Source organism: Halichoerus grypus, chromosome 7 (genome assembly GCF_964656455.1).
Source record: "Halichoerus grypus chromosome 7, mHalGry1.hap1.1, whole genome shotgun sequence".
NCBI classification, from domain to species: Eukaryota; Metazoa; Chordata; class Mammalia; order Carnivora; family Phocidae; genus Halichoerus; species Halichoerus grypus.
Genome location: NC_135718.1, coordinates 2,888,374 through 2,908,516, shown reverse-complemented (window position 1 = coordinate 2,908,516; position 20,143 = coordinate 2,888,374). Strand labels below are relative to the sequence as shown.

The 20,143-nt window shown below is 51.9% G+C and overlaps 1 long non-coding RNA gene across 3 annotated transcripts; it reads right to left on the bottom strand.

Annotated features, from left to right (window-relative positions):
* Nucleotides 1-929: 929 nt before the first annotated feature.
* LOC118553646 (uncharacterized) lies at nt 930-19,643 on the bottom strand. Of its 3 annotated transcripts, none has more exons than XR_013449552.1 (4): nt 19,529-19,643; nt 4,719-4,934; nt 1,142-1,336; nt 930-1,046 (listed from the first exon to the last, which is right to left on the bottom strand). It is a non-coding gene; the product is annotated as an uncharacterized LOC118553646 (long non-coding RNA). The 3 variants fall into 3 exon arrangements; XR_013449553.1 differs by lacking the exon at nt 19,529-19,643 and adding an exon at nt 7,784-14,017; XR_013449554.1 differs by lacking the exon at nt 19,529-19,643 and adding an exon at nt 5,855-6,450.
* Nucleotides 19,644-20,143: the final 500 nt, after the last annotated feature.

Sequence of the window (20,143 nt, the reverse complement as noted above, 5' to 3'; positions counted from 1 at the left end):
TGCAGCCAGGGGAATAAAGCAGCACCTGGAGTGAACAGAATTGAAATGTTCTGGAATACTTGGCCTCAATGTCATTTTAAAGTGCAGATGATACTGCAGAGCATGGCATGGACCTGCCTTGGGGCCACCAGAAAGTCTGGGTGGAAACGGAAGGGGGCAGGAGTCAGGGCAATGCCATCGGCACCATGGGAGAGGATGCACAGCCAGAGGGGCTGCTGGCTGGTCCAATTCTCCACTTCTCTGTTGCAGGCTCAGTGGCATTTTATGTGTCAGAGATTTTTAACCAAGCTCCACTACTGTCCCTCACTTCATTCATGCAATTATATTCATGCAGTAGATTCACGTACTTTGCCTCAATTACGCTGTCAGGGGAACCACCTGGCAACCCATTAATCCCCTGGCAAAGTCTCTGAGAGGCAAACAAATTCACAGAAGGATGGCTGACGATACTGAATTTCACCCGCTCTCCTCCTGTGGAAGGTGTCAGAGTACTCGAGCTCCCAGGGAGAAGCAGGTGGCTCAGGTGGCTCTGTCCTGTATTCTACGAGCTTGCCCTTGCCACTGTCCAGCTGCTGCTAGTTCATCCCCCCCACTCAGGGAGGTGCCATATCACAGTGGGCAAACCCCAGAAAAAAGGGTGCAACGTGCATGCAACATGCCACCCAGTGTAGGGTCACAACAGGAAGATGTGCAATTACAGGGACAAAAATACCCTGAGGAAATCAACACGGGACTTATTAATATCAGATCCATAGGTGACAACTGTCAGACAATCGGTCAACAAGGCCTCGTGTCTGTGTGATCCAGGCTAACCCGTTACGATCTTTATGAAGTGTCCTTCTGGGGGGTCCGGATCTTCAGATATGAGGGGAAGCCCTGCCCTTTTATTAGGAGCTAAGCTCTTTATACTCTGACCATATTGCAGCAGGTTAGAAGTCTAAGCTTTATTGTCTTATGTTATTGAAAATCCAGATTCCGGCAGGCTTCTCCCTCAGGTCACGCTTTGTCTGCGAATACATTCTCATTTCTCCATGTACAGAGACCGTCTGGAGAGAGGCAGAAAAAGATTATGACTGTAATATACTTAAATCCAATTTATTTGCCTGGCCAGAAACTTCCACCCTCCACAATAGCTTCCTACCCGAGATGTTGTCTTTAATTCTTTGGTGACAGGGAGAAACATGCGGTCCCGGCTTCCAGCAGGTATGGGCAGAGCAGGACGGCATGGGTCCCCAGATGTCTGGGCCAGCGGGTGGCGGGAGCGCCCCAGGTGGAGGACCAGCACGGACTCGGGTTTCTGGCTCAGAACTTCTCATTTGTTGATTGAGGATAAATCCTCAGTTGCATGTGGTCACGGGAAGAGAAATACATTCACTAGAGAATAACAGGTCTAGGAAAGATCCCCCCGACCCCTCGACTTTCGCCACAGGCCCCCACTTCTGTTCTAAGTCAGTCAGGAGCATGCATCTGCTGGCTGCCATCTCCTGCCCAGGATTCTGCCCCAGCAGGGTAGTCCTTCGAGTCACAGTCAAGGTCTTCATTAGCCTGTGTTAACATTTCCTCCAGACTTGGCCTCTGGACACAGGCATGTAGGCTGGGAGGAAAATGATTCAGGGGGATTATTTTCTTAATTAGCATTTGTTCAATTTAAATGATGGGATACAAAGACCAGCCAGGGCAGTCGGGAGGTATGGGCGAGGTCCAGGGCCTGGAGGGTGCCCAGCCGCAGCCCCAGTCCCTCCCTGCCCCCCCGCCCTGGCCTCAGACTGCCCAGTTCACGAGGTTGGCACTAGGCTGCCCTCCTGACTATCATCTGCAGGCCCTGCCCGCCACCCATTCAGTGCTCCTTGGGACACAACCACTGAGCATCAACTGTGTGTGCTCTCCCGTGATAGGCCTCCACAGGGGGAGGAGGCGGGTGAGGCAACCTGGAAGAAAGGCATGAACCGCGGGATTCTGAGCTCGGAGACAGGGTCCCAGCTGGCAGGGAGGACCCAGGAGAAGCCTGGGAGAGGCTGGGCACAGTGAGTAACTGCCACCAGTTTACCTGGAAGTCCCCATGTTAGCACCGAAAACCATGTGTCCCGGGAGACCCTCAGTCACAGACAGATTGGGAGAGTCGGTCACCTAGTAGCCAGGAATGGAGACAGAAGCCCTGACCAGTGCTGCTCTGTCCCATATGGCTGAGTCCTCAAGGCAGCTTACAACCTGGGCCTGTTGTCTCATTCGTAAACCGCGGACGATAAGGATGCCTCTTTACCTCTAAGAAACCTCATGGCTTCTCATACACTATTTTGTTTGGGTGCAGGCACTTGGGATGACCATGAATTGCTGTCCCCGGAGAGCTAATGGCATGATCCAGTGACAGATGTGGCAAAGTACACAGCATCGAGGGCACGAGGTTTGGGATAACAAACTGGCCTACTGGGGGACGCTGGCTCCAAAGCCAATGGTAGGCTGTGAGGGTGCTCCAGGAAGGAACCCCCATCCTCTGCCCCTCTCCCTTCTCCTGGGATGATTATGAGAGTGGACGTATCCGTGGGGACGCCAGGAGCTGCGGTTGGAGCAGTCTGAGCCTGGGGGCCACCTCTTCAAGGGAATGCTGGGAAATCTGGCTGCCAGCAGCATCAGCAGGCCTGGGGTCAGGGGCCCCAGACCCCACTCCCTATTGGGCTAGAGATGCCCCTGTGCCAGCCAGTGGCTTGCCAAGCAGCCCACAGAACTCCCATAACTGCATCCTAACATCTGCTTGTCTGCTGTGCAAGGCACGTGTGAACATTTGACTCTCTCCAAGGTGAAGGCCATGCCAAGGCTCCTTTGGCAAAGCAGCTGAGGCAGTGGGTCATTTGGTTCACGGACACCAAGTAGTGGTGTCAAATTCTCACAATTCTTATTCTTCCAAAGAGAAGTGAGACAGCAATAAAAGCCTCTGGTGATTCTCCCCTGCCCCACCCTGCACCTTACTCAAAGGAACAGAATGCAGAGGCCACTGTGGTGAAGCAGGAGGCCCAGCGTCTGGGGGGCACTGAGGGCTAGGAGGGCTTTGGGGAACTGCACAGGGCCCCTTACTCAGGGGAACACTCCTGGGCAGGAGCCAACATACAAAAGGATGCGAAGCCTTGGTGAGGACCCCATGGCCACCCCCAGACCTCTGAGGTGGGCAGGAGGTGCTGCACGGTCCCAAACGGCATCACCTCCTTCTGACCCCTGCAGGGCAGTCTGCGACACCGGTTTCACTTGGAAAGAGACAGCGCTCCTGAGCTGACGTCTTGCCCGGGAGAAGCTGTGCTGGAGACAGAATGCGAAGCAGCAAACCCCTACATGCCAGTGCTCTCACCTCCGAGCACACACGCCTCCACATGCTGAAGCCTCTCGGGACGCCAGAGTTTCCACATACGGAGTCTGGGCTCAGGAGGTCCTTTCGGAGGTCTGGGGAGCAAGGCTCAAAAGGCACCTTTGGGCACAAATCTACACATAGACTCACTTCCCAGGAAAGCCACAAATTAACCAAAGAGCAGGAGCATTTTACGTATTAATAGAATTTGCCAAATTGTCATCCAAAATGATCGTAACACCGTTTACAGCTACCAAGAGTGACTGAGTGCCTTTTCCACATCTTCACCAGCACTAAGTATTATGCTTTTAAAAAATTCTTGCTAATTTTATAGTAAACTATCTAGATTAGAGTTGCATACTCTAGCCTATGAATTTTAGCATTTTTGCCATAGGCAAAATTCAAAAGTAACCTCAGTGTCTCTCAGTAGTATACTGGCTATGAGAATTATTGTTCCTCTTAAAATGATGAGCCAGATCTGCACTGATGCACACTCACATGCATATACACACACACACACACACACACACACACACACACACACACATACACACCCCCCACCAGGCAGAGTGTTGTGGGCATCCGGGTACGGGGTGGGGGGGGGGAAGACATGAGACAGAGCACCGGGTACGGGGTGGGGTGGGGGAAGACATGAGACAGGCACTGAGTTTCAGGGCCGGACCAGGGTTTGTGCTAAGTCAGACACTGCGTGGTCACCAGGTCGATGGAAAAATCATTCTGCAAGTGTTAGCCACTCAGAGCAGTCTGGATGGAACTATGTTAACTGACCAAGGAAATATATTAGAAAACAAAAACTCTGCTACTTGGATTGAATCTACATTCTTAGAAGAGTTTATAAATGGGTAAGTGCTTTCTTCAGCTCATTTTTTCAGAAGCAACTCTGTGATCCATTTTACTCTCCGTTTTCTAGAACAGTCTTGGCCCTGTGTATCTCAGGGCTGGTGTGTTTCAGGCTGAAGCCTTGGAGCCTCTTGGCGCTTCTCCTTGGAGCTGCCCAAGCCACGCAAACCAGCCCCTCAGCACGGAGACTCCTTCAGCACCGGCCCCTCCGCTCTCCCCACAGCTGTGCTACCCCCTCACCCCGGATGCCTGAAATCCACTCTGTTCTGTATCTGCTCCTGCCTTCTCAGACCCATAACTACTCAGAGGCACACGCATCTTCATCACTCCAACCAGACGTAGAGAGCCTACGTCTAACTGGTGTGACAGGCAGGAAACCAGCCACGGAAGAAGGTCTAGGAAGGAAGGAGGGCCGACCTCATCACCTGGAGGAAAAGTGAGTGTGAATGGTGTCAGATGATACGAGGGAGTCACGGTTTTGTGAGATGTAGGGAAGTTAAAAGTGCGGCCAAGATATCCTCACCTGCTAAAGATACATGCTGGAGTCTTTAGGATGACATAAAACAAGGCCTTGGTTTTGCTTCATCTACCCCAGGACAGAAGTCCTCACAGAGAGAGAAGCAGCAAGATGGGCTGAGTCAGCACTTGATGAAGCTGGACGATGCACAGGGGAGCCCAGTCTCTGGTTCTACATGTAAGCAGGTTTGAATCTCCCACAACACAAAGTTTTTGAAAGCACCTGCCAATAGTAAAAAATAAAAATAAATAAACAAGGGAGTTGAGGGGCCAATATACTTAAACCAAAATCAGTTATCATTATAAACATGTTGGTATTCTTAGAAAATCCAGGAGAATTAATTTGTTAAAATATTAAAAACGGGGGGCGCCTGGGTGGCTCAGTTGTTAAACGTCTGCCTTCGGCTCAGGTCATGATCCCAGAGGCCCTGCATCGGGCTCCCTGCTCAATGGGAAGCCTGCTTCTCCCTCTCCCATCCCCCCTGCTTGTTTTCCCTCTCTCGCTGTGTCTCTGTGTGTCAAATGAATAAAAAATTAAAAAAAAAAAAAGAAAGTATTAAAAATGAACAAGAAGGTGTACCAGCCGGCCAGATCAAACACATCTATAAAGATCTAAAACTCCTCCCAAATACCAGCCACGGAAAATACCACTGGAAAACAGATTTTTAAAAAGATGTCATTTATAACATGTGCTGGGTCCCATGTGCATGTGGGAGAAAGCCCCCTGCCCCTGTGTTGCCCTTTGCTTTCTGGGTCCCTGAGCAGCTGAGACTTGTGATCGTCCCGAAGACCCCGCATCTCCTTGCCTCTGAACTACGAGCTGCTTGAGCCCTCCCTCTTCATAACCAGGGCATCTGTCCACCCACTGCTTAAACCAAAAGGAAGGACTGACGCCCCAGGGCAGTGCAGAGCTCAGCCTCCTGCAGGGAGGACCCGCTTGCAGCTTGTAGATGGTGGGCAGTTTTTTAGTTTGCACATGATAGATTTGAAACTCTGAGGGTTGGGGCTCACGGGCACCCAACCCAGCAGGCCCTCGCAGTCCGTAGCACCCAACGGCACATCAGCCATGTGAGGGGCAGAGCTCCCAGGGCCTCCCGTGAGCGGCACCTCTCAGCCTGCAGACTCCAGGCACCCAGCTCTTACCTGCAGCTCTTTCCCCTCAGGACCTTGAGCTTGGTGGGAGATGGTCACACTCACTGTGATGATGGCTCCCACAGAGCCACGGCCAGGGCCCGCAGGCCCGTGGAGGTGAATAAGACCCACCCCTGAAGAAAGTTTTGGACCCGACCCAGGGAGTTGGGTTTCCCTGGAGGGCAGGGACCAGCTTGATCCTCAGGCCAGGCCTGGCCACTGGGGACCCTGAAGGTGCTTCCCAGCAGGGCAGGTTCTGAGGTGGGCTTCTTCTGTCCTGCCCGGGGCTTGTGCTGCATGCTCATCAGAGCACTTCCATCACAAATCATTACGCCTGTCACTGGCTGCCACAACTTTTGAGAACAGAAAGGAAAATCACCATGTGTCACATATCAGCAGGCTGACACCAGCAGGTAATCAGAAAGGTGGGGGCCCCACCTGAGTGTGCTCTGAGATGGGGCCGGCACAGGCCCTGTGCCCCCGACCCTGGATCGGCACCTCTGGGCCTGGCACCCCTGCATGTTTGTTTGCCTAGAAACCATGGCACAGCGTCGCTGGTAGCTGTCTAAAGCTTAAGACCTTTAGGGGCACCTGGGTGGCTCAGTCGTTAAGCGTCTGCCTTCGGCTCAGGTCATGATCCCAGGGTCCTGGGATCGAGCCCCGCGTCGGGCTCCCTGCTCCGCGGGAAGCCTGCTTCTCCCTCCCCTGCTCCCCCTGCTTGTGTTCCCTCTCTCGCTGTCTCTTTGTCAAATAAATAAATAAAATCTTAAAAAAAAAAAAAAAGATCTTTAGGGAGGAAATGCTGTTATTCTGTGGCATTTTCATCCAAAGCAGAGGTTTCAAAAAATGAATGCAGACCAGAAATTGTCATTAGGCAGCCACAGCATGTCCAGTCACACCCCACGCTAATGGAGATGAAGTCACGACCTCAGAAGGTCACATCCCTTCAAACCAGAGTGCCGCGTATCCGTCAGCCGCGGGGTCGGGAATGCAAATTCAAGGCAGCCACCCTCTACCTCTGAAAGGTGCTTTCCCATTTCCAAGGCAGACTGACAAAGTAGCCTGATACAAATAAGCTGCATATTGGATTCTGCAAACACATTTTCCTAGGAAATCCAGTTGCGCCTACTTGGGTGACATGACTCGAAATGCGCATCGGCTGTTTGGGCAGGAGAAGCAGGTGAGATCCTTGGCCAATGTGGGCGGGATGAGGCGGCACTGGGGACGGGCAGGGGGAAGGGTCCCGTCCTGGCTGGGCAGCCCCATCTGTCCCGTCCGCCTGGTGCCTCCCCGACCAGCACCTGTTCCAGAAGCGCCAGCCCGCAGTCCACACCTCTGAAGGAGGCATTTGGTGGTTCTCACTGCAATTCATTTTAATTATGTGTGTCATAAAAAGACCACCTACGGATGAGACAATGCTGCTGTAAGAGTCTCAAGGTTACTGTGGGGAATACTTCATAACCGAAGTGTGTTTTCCCCAAGGAGTTCTATTACCATTTGATTTAATTTTTAATTTTTACATTTTAATCAAAAATAGATCAAATGGTGGTGGTCTCTCCGGGGAAACATCCTTCAGATAGGAAGCCGGCCATGCTCCTCTTAAATATGTACAGCTGCCATCTCCGTGTGAGCCACGGGTGGTGCCCGCTGCCAGCCCCCCTGCCGGGGGCCGGCCGTGTTTCTGGAGGCGCCAGGCCCCACCTGCTCCAGCCCCTCTCGTGAGCTTGAAACAATGGCCCCGAGGTGCACTGCGTGGGGCCTAAGGTCTCCCTGAGAGGCAGTTCCATCTCCCGGGGGCGTCCCCTTCCCTTTGCAGGGGCGGGGGGAGGAGGGCCATGTGAGACCCCGCTCAGCTGTGTGTCTGTACACCTTAACGCTCTGCATTCTAAACAACACGCACTACAGCTTTCTGATCACCAGGAAAGGCCCGCGCATCCTTACCCAGGTGCCTGCACAGAGGATGGCCACCTGGCTTGTCGCCATGCGCCTCTGAAGTCGGCCCAGACTCCGGCTGAGATCCAGGTGGGCGCCGGGAACAGCCAGTGCGTGCATCCCGCAGCTTCTCTGGCTTGCTGTTCTCATCTGTAAAGTGGGGACAAGGCTGGGACGGGCCCGTGGTGTCATCGTGGGGATCAGGAGCCATCAAGGCGATGTGCCAGAGAAGTCCTGCTTGCACCTAAGAGCTCACTACTGCTATTTTGTTAGCGTCCTTACTATTGCATATGGAACAAAGGCAGTCGGCTCTTGCTCATCCCGAGTGTCCGCTCAGGATGTCTGAGGGTCTGTCAAGGCATGAAGGGCCTGGGTGCATGATGGGGAAGCAGCCAGGCCTGGGGGCGACCCGGGGCCTCCAGGAGCCCAGCCCTTCCGAAGACTGCCTTAGTGCCCCAGCAGGGCCCACAGCTCTGCAACCTGTAGTCTTCCTCAAGGACCTTGACCTCCCCTCAGTGAGCAGCCCAGACAGCCAGGTACCCCCACTGCAAAGGCAGCAGATCGCCACAAAGCTGGGGGAGGGCAAAGGGAATGGAGAGAGAGAGACCCACTTCCTCTAACTCCTGTCCCTGCATCAGCTGAGATCGCCGACACGGTGGCCACATCAACCTGGCTCCTGGAGACATGCCTTCATGCATTCAGATTACAACACCCTGGCCTTGGCCTCTGGTGCCCCAAGTCAGGGATGTTCCCCACCCCCCATCAATGTAATTTACATAAAGATCCACTGGAAGTATTTTTTCTGATTTAGCTCCACGGAAATAAGGCAGTTTTTCCTAAAGAACAAGCGTACTTCCTTCCTCCCAACCATGGGGATATACATCAGACCGTCCTTCTTGTTGCCTTAGAAGCCCAGAGGAGTTTGTGCTCAAGGCTGGTGGCTGGCTTTCTGGTCCTCCCCTCCAGTGCAACATGATTTGTCTCAACGCCGTAGGACAATGGGGCTAGGTCAGGGCTGGAATGGCTGTGCTCCCGCCCTGGCCCCACCCGCCAGTGGCCAGTGGGGCAGGAAGCCCAGCGGGTGGGAGCTCCCTTTCCTCCACTCTGTGTTCTGTCTTTGCTGCTTGTTTCTTTCCCTTGTGCTGAGCGTGCCCTCCAGGCCGGGCAGTGACTCCCCGAGCTTGGTGTGCAACACAGCGGGCAGGTCCAGATCTCCCCACATTGGGGTCAGGGGCCCTGCCCAGGGAGCTGCTATTCCCCAGCTCCTGGAAGATGCTCAGGCACCCCACTGTCATGCAGGCGGGTCTGGGCAGGGAACCTGCAGAGGCATCCCGGCTCACGCTACGGCCAAAGACAGTTTCTTTTTTCTTTTTCTTTTCTTTCTTTCTTTCTTTCTTTTTTTTTTTTTTAAGATTTATCCATTCATTTGAGAGAGAGAGAGAGAGCAAACATGAGCAGGGAAGGGGCAGAGGGCAAGAGAGCATCTCAGGAGGACTCCCAGCAGAGCCCAATGCAGGGCTCAATCCCATGACCCCAAGATCATGACCTGAACTGAAACCAAGAGTCGGGTGCTCAGCCAGCTGAGCCACCCAGGGCGCCCCCAAGACAGTTTCTGACTTAGCAGTCGGCCTTGTTTGTTTGGGGTTTTTGCTGCCAGAGTGACAAGTCTTCCTCAGGCCACATGCAGTATGTGCCATTTCCAATTCTGGGAGGGAGATCATTCCCTCGGCTGGGATGAGTCTGGGTTTTTAGACTTTGAGGACTTTGCTCAGGACCAAAGCTGAGAAAGAGACAAACATAGCAACACTTAGGGACTATCGGTGATAAAATTAGGAGTGAGTTCAAATCTCATGGTAGGCGTTCTGTGCTTTCTCAGCCTGCACACGAGGCTCTCACCCAGGAGAGAGTCATCAAGACAGAGGAGACACTCAGGGCGGTTCAGAACCAGGTGGTAGGTGGTGGACTCTGAGCTGGGAAAGACGGACCTCTGGAATCTGTGGTCGCAGGGCCCAGGAGCAGGAAGGGGACGCTCAGTGGTGCTCCCAACTCCTCAGGACCCTCACACACCTCACAGAGCCCGACTGGCCAAGCACATGGCAGGCGTCATGGTGGCCTGAGCTCCTGAAGCTTTCAAAGGTCATTAAAATCACTTCAAACTGACCCTGCAGATGCGCCCCAAACCTGTATGGGTGCCAGGGAGCTCTTCCCAGCCCTGGCATCCTCCCTGTGATGCACCCTCCCTGCCTCCCCTTCAAGCCCAGTGCAAACCTCGCTCAGCTACACCATTCGGTTTTAGGACCCACTTCCTCATCTCCAAAATGGATGAGAGCACCTGCCTCAGGGCCATAGGAGGTTAACAGAGCTACCAGCAGCCCCCCCTCCGGGCGTCTGGGAGGAGGACCTGTGTAGACAGGGTGGGGGCCATCCTAGGCAGATGGCTGAGTCAGTGTGACTGGATATGGGGGCAACAGCACGGTGACCTTGTCATCATCGTTGAAACATAAAAGTCAGTTCACCCACAAAATAAAGGCAAACTATGGAAAAGAAAAATGCAATCCTAGTAAAGCTTTGTAACATGTTTTAAAGAAACTTGAAAATCAACACATGACATTTTCTACCTCAAATAACATAGGGGACATCTGAATTAAGTTCAAATAAGCTACCAAAGAAACATGAGTTAGCACTCAGATTCCATTTTAAAAATTACTCTAAGAGACTGTTTTCAATACAGAGAGCATGCGGCAAGCAAAACTGTGTGAACAGGAGCTTCGGAGCCCCTCAGCCAGGGGGCAAGCCCTGCCCTCAGCACCGACCTGCGCCGTGGCCTCAGCCAGACACCTGGCCTCCCTGTCTCCAGAGCGGATGACCCTTCCTGCCTCAGGGGACTGTGCGGGGACTCCCTGAGCTGCTCTGTGCAAAGCATCTAGGACTTGCATAGACAGAGCCAGGCGCAGCTCTCATTGCAGACCTTGGGTTGTACTACGAAGCCAATGCACTCCTTATTCAAAGTTAATTTGTGAAAGAACATCTTAAGAAATACAAAAAGACAAAAGAAAAATACAGTGCGTCACACACATGCACGTTCTCACCAGAATTAAGTGTTAGCACTGGGTTATATTTGTGTTAGATTTTTAAATTAAGTTAATCATGACAGCAGCAGCTGAGGTTCCTTCAATCACAAGCGCTTATCCCCTGCTGTCCACCCTCTCGTTGCCCGGCCGACAGCATCCTTCCCACCCACCAGAACTTGCTCTGTCCTGACCTCCGGCCAGGTCCACTGGGAAGGAGCCCAAGGCAAGGGCACTTGTGCCAGGGAGCGTGGACAGGCCCCTTGGGAGAAACCTGTGCGAGTAGGGGCAAGATGGGAGAAGCCGGGGCAAAGCAGCTGCAGAAGAGGTCGGGGCCTGATCCCACCCAGAGCTCGGGCACCTGCTCTGCAGTCTGAGCACCTGACGGTGAGGGAGCAGGGGTCTGTGGACCCCACCCAGGTCAGTCATTGGGTCTGAGCCCCGGCGGGAGGCAGGAGTACTAGCCACAGCCCCCTGACATCCAGGGCTTCCCCAGGACAGGCAGTGGAAGGAGAAAATGCCCCAGAGGAAGTGACTAAGCGCCCGCGCCCCAGGCCTGGCCTCCGGTCTGCACGGTCTCATCAGGCCGGTGTAATCCTAGATACCACCGCCTATTCCCATATTACGAGTATTCCTACAAGAATACAGGATTGAAGTAGGAGTTTAGACCAGGACACCTGAGGATCAGAGGAGTCCCAACAGCCTCATAGATAAATTAAGTATCAGTGGAGTGTTTGACAATTCTTGCACTAATTTTGAGGAAAGAATACATGTCCTAAGAACGTTTTCCAAGCATGTTTGCTAAAATGCCAGTCAGATATTGGTGGAGATCATTTGTGTAATAAACATTTGCCACCATATCCGAATACCACATCTGGGGGCAGATCATACGATCTTACAATTTATACGAATTGCTTCAAAATGTCACTTCTTGTTAAGGCCCAAAGGTTCTTGGACTGGTGCAGACCAAGACAGCTTGTAAACACTGCTCAGCTGCTGTGGGACTTCTGGAGGTTGTGGAGGCCACAACTGCTATTCTTGGGGTTTTCGGGGACACTGAGTCAGATCTTCCGGGTCTAGCCTCTATGTCCAGGGAGGTGTTTTCTAGAATGAGGCCTGGAGCACGTTGGGGCCTGGTGAGAGCCTTTCCACTTGTGTCAGGACTTTGCTGTGGGACGTGAGGATTGAGGGGACACACGGCCAGCTGTGGGACTCTACAGTCTAGATGGGGCGGCAGCCAACGTGGGCTTCTCTGCAGCCTGAACTCTGGGACCACAGGTCTCCAGTGCATCTATCAATTACCCGGGATGCCAGTGAAACCGTGCTGTAAGTGGAACCATCTGGGGAGACAAAGGGTCTTTGTGAGAAGTCTCCCCCTCTTCTGTTGTTAGGGTGCTGCCCTAACCTCAGGGAGAAGCTGCTGGCCCTGGGGAGTGGGAGAAAACCCTCCAGCGGTGACCAGGGAACAGAGGACCCTCCCGGAGCAGCAGCAGTGTCTGGATCTAAAGGGAAAGACGGAGAGAGCGAGCACAACCCTCTCTCCAGAGTGCTGCTGCAGTGACCGGTCAGTTTTTTGTTTTGCACGGGGGGTTAAATTTTTATTGTGGTAAGAATACTTAACATGAGCTCTAGCCTTTCAGATGTCTAAGTGTGCAACACGTATTACTGGCTAGAGGTACGCCATTGGGAGCAGAGCTCCCCAGTGTATCCGTCTTGCGCAGCTGGAGCTGAACACGCTGAGCAACAGCTCCTCATGCCCAAGCACCATTTTACCGTTTGCTTCCCGGAGTCTATTGTAGACGCCTCCCTTAAGTGGAATCGTGCAGTATTTGTCCCTCGGTGACTGGCTCGTTTCACTCAGCATAATGTCTTCCAGCTTCTTCCCGGTTGTCAGATAATGCAGGATCTCCTTCTTTTTTAAGGCTGAATAATATTCCACTGTGTGTATGGACCACATTTTCTCTATCCATGTATCTGTTGATGGACATTAGGACTGTTTCCATGTCTTGTGAGTCATACTGCTATGAATGTGGGAGTGCAAATATCACTTTGGATCCCACTTTCAACTCTTTTGGGCATATACCCAGAAGTGGAGCTGTCAGGTCATGTGGCAGCTCTATTTTTAACTTTTTGAGAACCCTCTGTACTATTCTCCACAGCAGCCACACGTTCGCGTCCCCAGCCACAGTCCGCGAGGGCTCCAGGTGGCTCCACATCCTCACCAGCACTCATTGTCTTCTGCTGTTTTATGAACGGCCATCCCAGCAGGCGTGAGGTGAGATCTCATCGTGGTTTGAGTTTGCATTTCCCTGATGATGAGTGACGTGCAGCACCTTCTCACGTGCCCATTGAAGGCATCCCACTTTCTGACTTCGAAATACATTACAAAGCCACAGGCACCAAGAAAGTATGCCCCGGCATACAGACAGACATGGAGACCCGTGGGGCAGAACAGAGAGCCAGAAACAAACACATATACGGTCAAGGGGCCTTCACCAGAGGCGCCGAGAACACACAACGGGGAAGTCTCTTCAACAAACGGTGCTCAGGGGACTGGAAACCACGGTCAGAAGAATGAAAGTGCAGCCCTATCTTACATCACACACAAAAATCCACTCCACATGGACTGGAAACCCAAAGGTAAGGCCTGAAACTTGAACTTCCAGAGGAGAACACCAGGAAAGCACCGGGACACTGACTCTGGGGATGACATCACATGGTGTGGGTAGGACACCGAGCGCACCGGCAATGGGAGAAAACATCGACAGTGGGAGCACGTGAACCTAAACAGCTTCTGCCCAGCAGAGGAAGCCCCGGCACAGCAGAAAGGCATCCTGCAGGAGGGCGGGAAAGGTTTGCGCATCACCCATCTGATAAGAGGCTAATTTCAAAGATAAGTAAGGGACTCCAGTACCTCACTCAACAGCACAAAGCTAATAACTCAATTTGCAAATGGACTAAGGACATGAACAGACACGTCTCCAAAGGAGACGCGCAAACGGCCACAGGTCATTTTTCACGATCGACAACTTTCAGGGACTGGCAAAGGCATTTATGAGCCCTGAGGTGAGATTTCTTTTGCTAATTCAAATTAGTTATTAAGAGGCTTGTCAAGAATGTTTTTGAAAATTAAAAGATTTAGCTCGTCACTCAACTGGCTTTCCTGAAACATGACTAAGTGGGTCTCACCAGAAGAACGACCAAAAAGATCACTTTAATTGATATATACATTTGTGGTTGATGGTTCCATCTTTTCCTATAATTTTACTCTTTTTTTTATAAAGGTCATAACTAAATGTGATTTAAGTTTGTATTTGTGTAATTATTTTCACATAAGTGAATTGAGATGTCACTAACCAAATCTTGTCTATCCTGAATTTCAGCTAAAAAGTCACTGTGTATTTGTAAATGCACAATTAACCCTGACTGACCCGAGCAAGCCATTCCCAGGGCTGCTCCCCAGCCTCCAAAGCTCCCAGACTCTCCCGTCCACCGGGAAGCTGGAAGTGGGAGCACTGTCACCAGTAGGACAGGGAGGGCACCTGGGGAGCCACACGTGCACGGCTCAAAAGTGGCAGTTACCCCGTGGGGAGCATTTCGCACAGGCATCCCCCCTGAGGCGGCTCACAGCTGACCGTGCCTCTGTGAGGAGACGGTAGGCCCAAAATACAGTGGAGCAAAGGGATGGTCAGACAGAAGCCCCTGCTGAGTCCGGGGGAGGTGGGGAGCACAAACGCACACTCTGCATTCCACCCCCATCGGTCAGTGAGGGACCCAGTCACCTGCCACCTCCAGTTAGGGAACGTGCACACGGCTGCCGAGCAGCCCACTGCCCGGGCTGCTCAGAAACAGCTCAGTGAATCCAACCTACTTCCCACTCTGGCTCCAGATCCCCAAACGTGGGGATCGAAGACTCATCCCCAACTCTCTCTGACCATCTGCCCATCGAACCTGGGGTGGGGGGGCTTGCCTGAGTCCCCAAATTATTCCGGGGTTTCCAGTGGCTGGCGGAAGAAGGGGAACTGGAGAATGAGTGATTAGTGTCGGGACCATCCACAGCCGATGATCACGGGAGACGAGAGGAAGAAATGCTTCCATTTCTCACAGAGAGGGAAAAGACTGAGTTGTTGTAAGCCTTGATTGGATTTGTTTTTTTTATTGTGGTAAAATACACAGGACTTAAATTGTGCTATTTTTAAGCGTCCCCGTCTGTGGCATGAAACATGTCCACACTGTTGCACAGCAGTTAACTCCACCCATCCCCAGAGCTGTTTTATCTTCTCCAACTGGAAGTCTGTCCCCGAGGAGCAACTCAGCGCCCGCCCTGCTGAGCCCTGCTAAGTCTGAGCCAGACAGCCCCGCCTTCCTGCCAGGCTGCAGAAGTACGAGACCCTGTGTGATGGCTGGCCGGAAATCCTCAACAAATATGCATACGGATTTGTAAGGAACTGATGGGCCAGAAGTTTCTAAAGGTGCTTTAAAATGTGCACAGAAATCACGAGTACTAGACATGAGCAGAGGCCAGCGGCCCCAGGATGACGTCTGGAATGGTGCTCTCCACACGGCCTGCCCCTGTGGGGGAGGGGGCTTCACCACAGGGTCAAGGTCAACGTCAGAGGCAGAGAGGGCCCAGCTTTACACCCTGTCACTGACATCCTGGGACCAGGGCGCTGGGCTCCAAGGCCCCATGCAGAGGTATGCAGTCGCAGTCACTACTGCCAGGCCCCGTTCAAAGCACCTCAAATGCATCATTCCATCGCTCACTGCTTTTTCCAGAAGAGGAAACCGAGGCACAGGGTCAGTGATGGGAGAAGCAGGGGAGTCCCAGGCAGGCACCTACCCCAGCCCTGCGATCCACCAGACACCACTACTTCATGTACTGGGTTTGAGGGCTGCCTCGTCTGGCTAAATATACTATTCAAATTTCTCCAGAAAATCGGAAGTACTTTCCACATAGAACAAGGGAGCTCCCCACCCCTCCACAAAGGTCCCATTTTCTCACAACCTCAATGACTCAGGGACGCCCAGATATTCAGAACGTGGTTGGCGGCATCTCCTGGGAGCTTATCAAAAGGCAGACTTAAGCGCGCCTGGGTGGCTCAGTTGGTTAAGCGACTGCCTTCAGCTCAGGTCATGATCCTGGAGTCCCGGGGTCGAGTCCCGCATCGGGCTCCCTGCTCGGCGAGGAGCCTGCTTCTCCCTCTAACCCTCCCCCCTCTCATGTACTCTGTCTCTCTCTCTCATTCTCGCTCTTTCAAATAAATAAATAAATCTTAAAAAAAAAAAAAGGCAGACTTCAGGGACCCTCCCAGACCTAGTGTCCCCATGTTAACAAGACCCTCCTACCCCTGAGACCCATGTGCAGTTTGAGGAGCATGGGTCTGGAGGGGCAGCTGTTGGGGTCGGAGAAGCCCAGTTTGGACAAGCCTCTGTCCTTAATAGTAGAGTGAGGATAATTATTCCCTCAAAGGGTTTTAGATTGTTAAAAATGACCATTCAGTACACTGACATACAGTGTCACTAAGTACAGAGTAGTTTCCTTCTCATTGCATTTGAGGGAAAAAATGCACTGTTCAGTTTTAAACAGCAATATTCCAGGAAATGATCTGGTAAAACAGTTATAATCAGAAAATGTAATGGAAAAAAGATACCTAGGGTTGAGCCACAAGCGCAAGACCTGTCTAACAAAACAAAAAACCAAAAACAGAAAGAAAAGGAAGCCCTTAGATACATAAAAAGTATTTATCATGGTAAAATACTCCGTGTCTCTGAGTGGTAAGTCTCAAGACTGGAAAGCTACTGCTTATCCTGCAATTAATCAGTAAATTCAGCAGAAATCTAATCGATGTCTTATGTGGCTTTTATTTTTGAAATCTGATAAAATGATTCTGAGGTTGATTTGCATGAATAAGCGTGTGAAAAAAGCCAGGAGCATTCTGAGAAATAACAGGGGCTGATGGAGAAGTAGGCTGTCCACATGAGGATGTGCACTGGGCCTGGACCCTGACTTTTCACTTTTCTGCATGTGTTATGTTTTAATAAAAAAGCCACATACATGCATGCGCCCGCCCCCATGTACACACACACACAGTGCTACAGCCACCAGATGAGAATGACAGATCAAAGAACAGAAGAGAAAGCACAGAAGCAATCCCATATATGGTAGAAATGGAATTTACAATCAGTAGAGAAAAATGTGGTTAGAATAACTGATTAATATCTGGGGAAGAAATCGAGCTAGACATATCATCCTCTGCCCCCCAAAATTTTTAGGTAGAGCAAAGTTTTAAATGTTAAGAATGAAATAAAAATCATGCAAAGTTGAAGATGCATAATTACATATCAATGTAAACACTGTACAGAATTTGGGGGAAAGGAAGGCCCTTCTTGAGTAATTCTCAAGCTAGAAACCAGAGAAAAAGAGGCCGACAGACAGGAGAGTCCTACATGCAGCTAAGGGGACCATAAGCATCACTGAGAAGAAAGTGAAAAATTATAAAGTGGGAAAAATATTTGTATTTGAGAGAAAAACAGACTTATTAGCCTTTATATATAAAGAAGTCTTAAAAATAAATAACAAAAAGATACAGGTCCCAATAGAAAAATGGGCAAAGACAGGAAGTTCATAAAAGAAGATATGCACATGACCAATAAACGTATCAGAAACGGAATGCAGGATACCCAGATGAAAAGAACAATGTCAGCAGCAAAGATCAGAAAGGCAAGGATCAAAAAAGAACTTTTGCCAAAAAATCAAAATCAAATCTGATCAAGCTTTCTGATCAACTACCACTTTATAGGAAATACAGAGGTCAGAGGACTAGGTAAAACACAAGAGAGACACGATTAGCAAAATCTTGACAAACTCTACGAACAAACCAGCTTCTTGAAAATACAGTCCAAGGGGGAAAAAAGTGGGAGACCCTCGATCAGAAGAGACAAAACTCATCAGCCCATCGGATATGTAGACCTTATTTGGATCCCAATTCGAAACAAGTCGTATAAAAAACCCAAATCAATCATTTATGAAATTGATAAAGTACGCAGGAATTTAACCAGAGACTAGAGATTTCATAATAGAAGGAATTATTGTAAATGTTTTTTTGAGGACTAATAATCTTTTGTGGTTATGCTCTTTAAATGCCTCTGGGAGGGCCACTCGGAAATAATTACAGGTGAACTGACATTACATCTGGGACCTGCTTCCAGTGTGCGGAGCAGGAGGGTAGCCAGAGCTGGCCACGGGCTGGGCACTGCCAGAGATGAACGCGGTTGAAGGAGTCCCTTGTACTGTTTCTTCTGCCAACTTTTGGGCACGTTCATAATGTTCCAAGTTTAAAGAAAGAACAGAGTAGGCTCTACCTATTCTTGGTGAAAGAGAAGGGAGGTGGGCTCTTGGGACCAACTTTCTAGAGGGCAGAAAACCAGACTGTACCCTCTGTCCCACCAGTTCAACTTGTAGAATGTTCTCTTATGAAAATAATTGGAAAACTTTATAAAAACGTATAAGAATGGTTATCCAGCAATTTTTGTAATAGCAGGTAGATAGAACGGATGAAGGAATGAGAAGAACATACACACCCATTCCAGAGGGACTGGACAAAGGCACTGGGGCACTTCCATTCAAGGGGACGATGTGCAGCCATTTAAGGAGAGGACCCCGTACACATTCATGAACATGAAAACACGCGCATGATGTTAACATCAGAAGTACACCGTCTATGGGCATATATGTTTATGGGGAAAGTTTTACAGGGACACATGCTACCATCAGTGGTGGGACTGGGATGATGGGGTCCTGGGGGACTTTCATATTTGTATTTCATTTTCATTGATGTATAGTTTTAAATTTTTTGTCCTCAGTATGGATTTGAGGCATAATTTTAAATGTTTTAGAAAGAAATTTGTGAATAAACTATATTTTAAAAGGAGGCAAAACATTTCGAATGATGTTAATATCTCTTCCTTAACCACTTACTATACCTTTGAGTTTTCCGAAATGAGTTTTAGAATTTGTCGGTTTTGAAGCCACCATAAACTCATTTTGTGAAATGATAAGAGGGACATGCCGATATTTTTGTCCCTGCACCAAATACAAACAATGGTGGGTTGTGAGTTAAAGGCCAAACTGAAAATGTATCTAACGGCACCGCGCAGACACAAACGCTAGTCGGCTTCCTCGAGGGACAAGGGCAGGTCTTTCCCTCCTCTTCTGACAAGAAAACACAGATAGGCGCCTGGGTGGCTCAGTCGGTTAAGCCTCTGCCTTCGGCTCAGGTGTGACCTCAGGGTCCTGGGATCGAGTCCCGCGTCGGGCTCCCTGCTCAGCGGGGAGTCTGCTTCTGTTTCTCCCTCTGCCCCTCCCCCCACTAGCGCGCGCGCTCTCAAATAAATAAGTAAAATTTAAAAAAAAAAAAAAGGAGAACACAGATGAAGCACTTTAAAGCGATGGGCGCAATCCGTGGGCCTCACGGGTGGCGCGTGTGCAGGTTTTGCCAGTTGGCCGACTGCTCCGGACCTGGGGTGCGACAGCTCTGGTGGCCGGGAGGGTGGCTGCCGGGCGGAGGCGTGGGGCCACCCGGACAGTCCTCCAGGGAGTCCCAGCACCACGTGCGGGCCTCGAGCCTGCCGCGCTGGGCGTCCCGGCCTTCCCTCCCGAAGGTGGAAAAGGCACCCCCACACTTACCTACAGACTTCATAAACAACCTTTTCTGGCAAAACGGGCAGACTCGGAGCCGGAGCCGACAAAACGAAGCGCCCCGCGCTCCGGGACAGGGTCCCCGCCGCCGCCCCAGGCGACGTTTGCCGGCCGCGATTGGCCCCCCGCCCACGGCCGCCCTCCGCGCGCGCCCACAGCCGCCCTCCGCGCCGCCCCACAGCCGCCCTCCGCGCGCGCCCCACAGCCGCCCTCCGCGCGCGCCCACAGCCGCCCTCCGCGCGCGCCCACAGCCGCCCTCCGCGCGCGCCCCACAGCCGCCCTCCGCGCGCGCCCACAGCCGCCCTCCGCGCCGGCCACAGCCCCCCTCCGCGCGCGCCCCACAGCCGCCCTCCGCGCCGCCCACAGCCGCCCTCCGCGCGCGCCCACAGCCGCCCTCCGCGCCGCCCACAGCCGCCCTCCGCGCGCGCCCCACAGCCGCCCTCCGCGCGCGCCCACAGCCGCCCTCCGCGCGCGCCCACAGCCGCCCTCCGCGCCGCCCACAGCCCCCCTCCGCGCGCGCCCCACAGCCGCCCTCCGCGCGCGCCCACAGCCCCCCTCCGCGCGCGCCCCACAGCCGCCCTCCGCGCCGCCCACAGCCGCCCT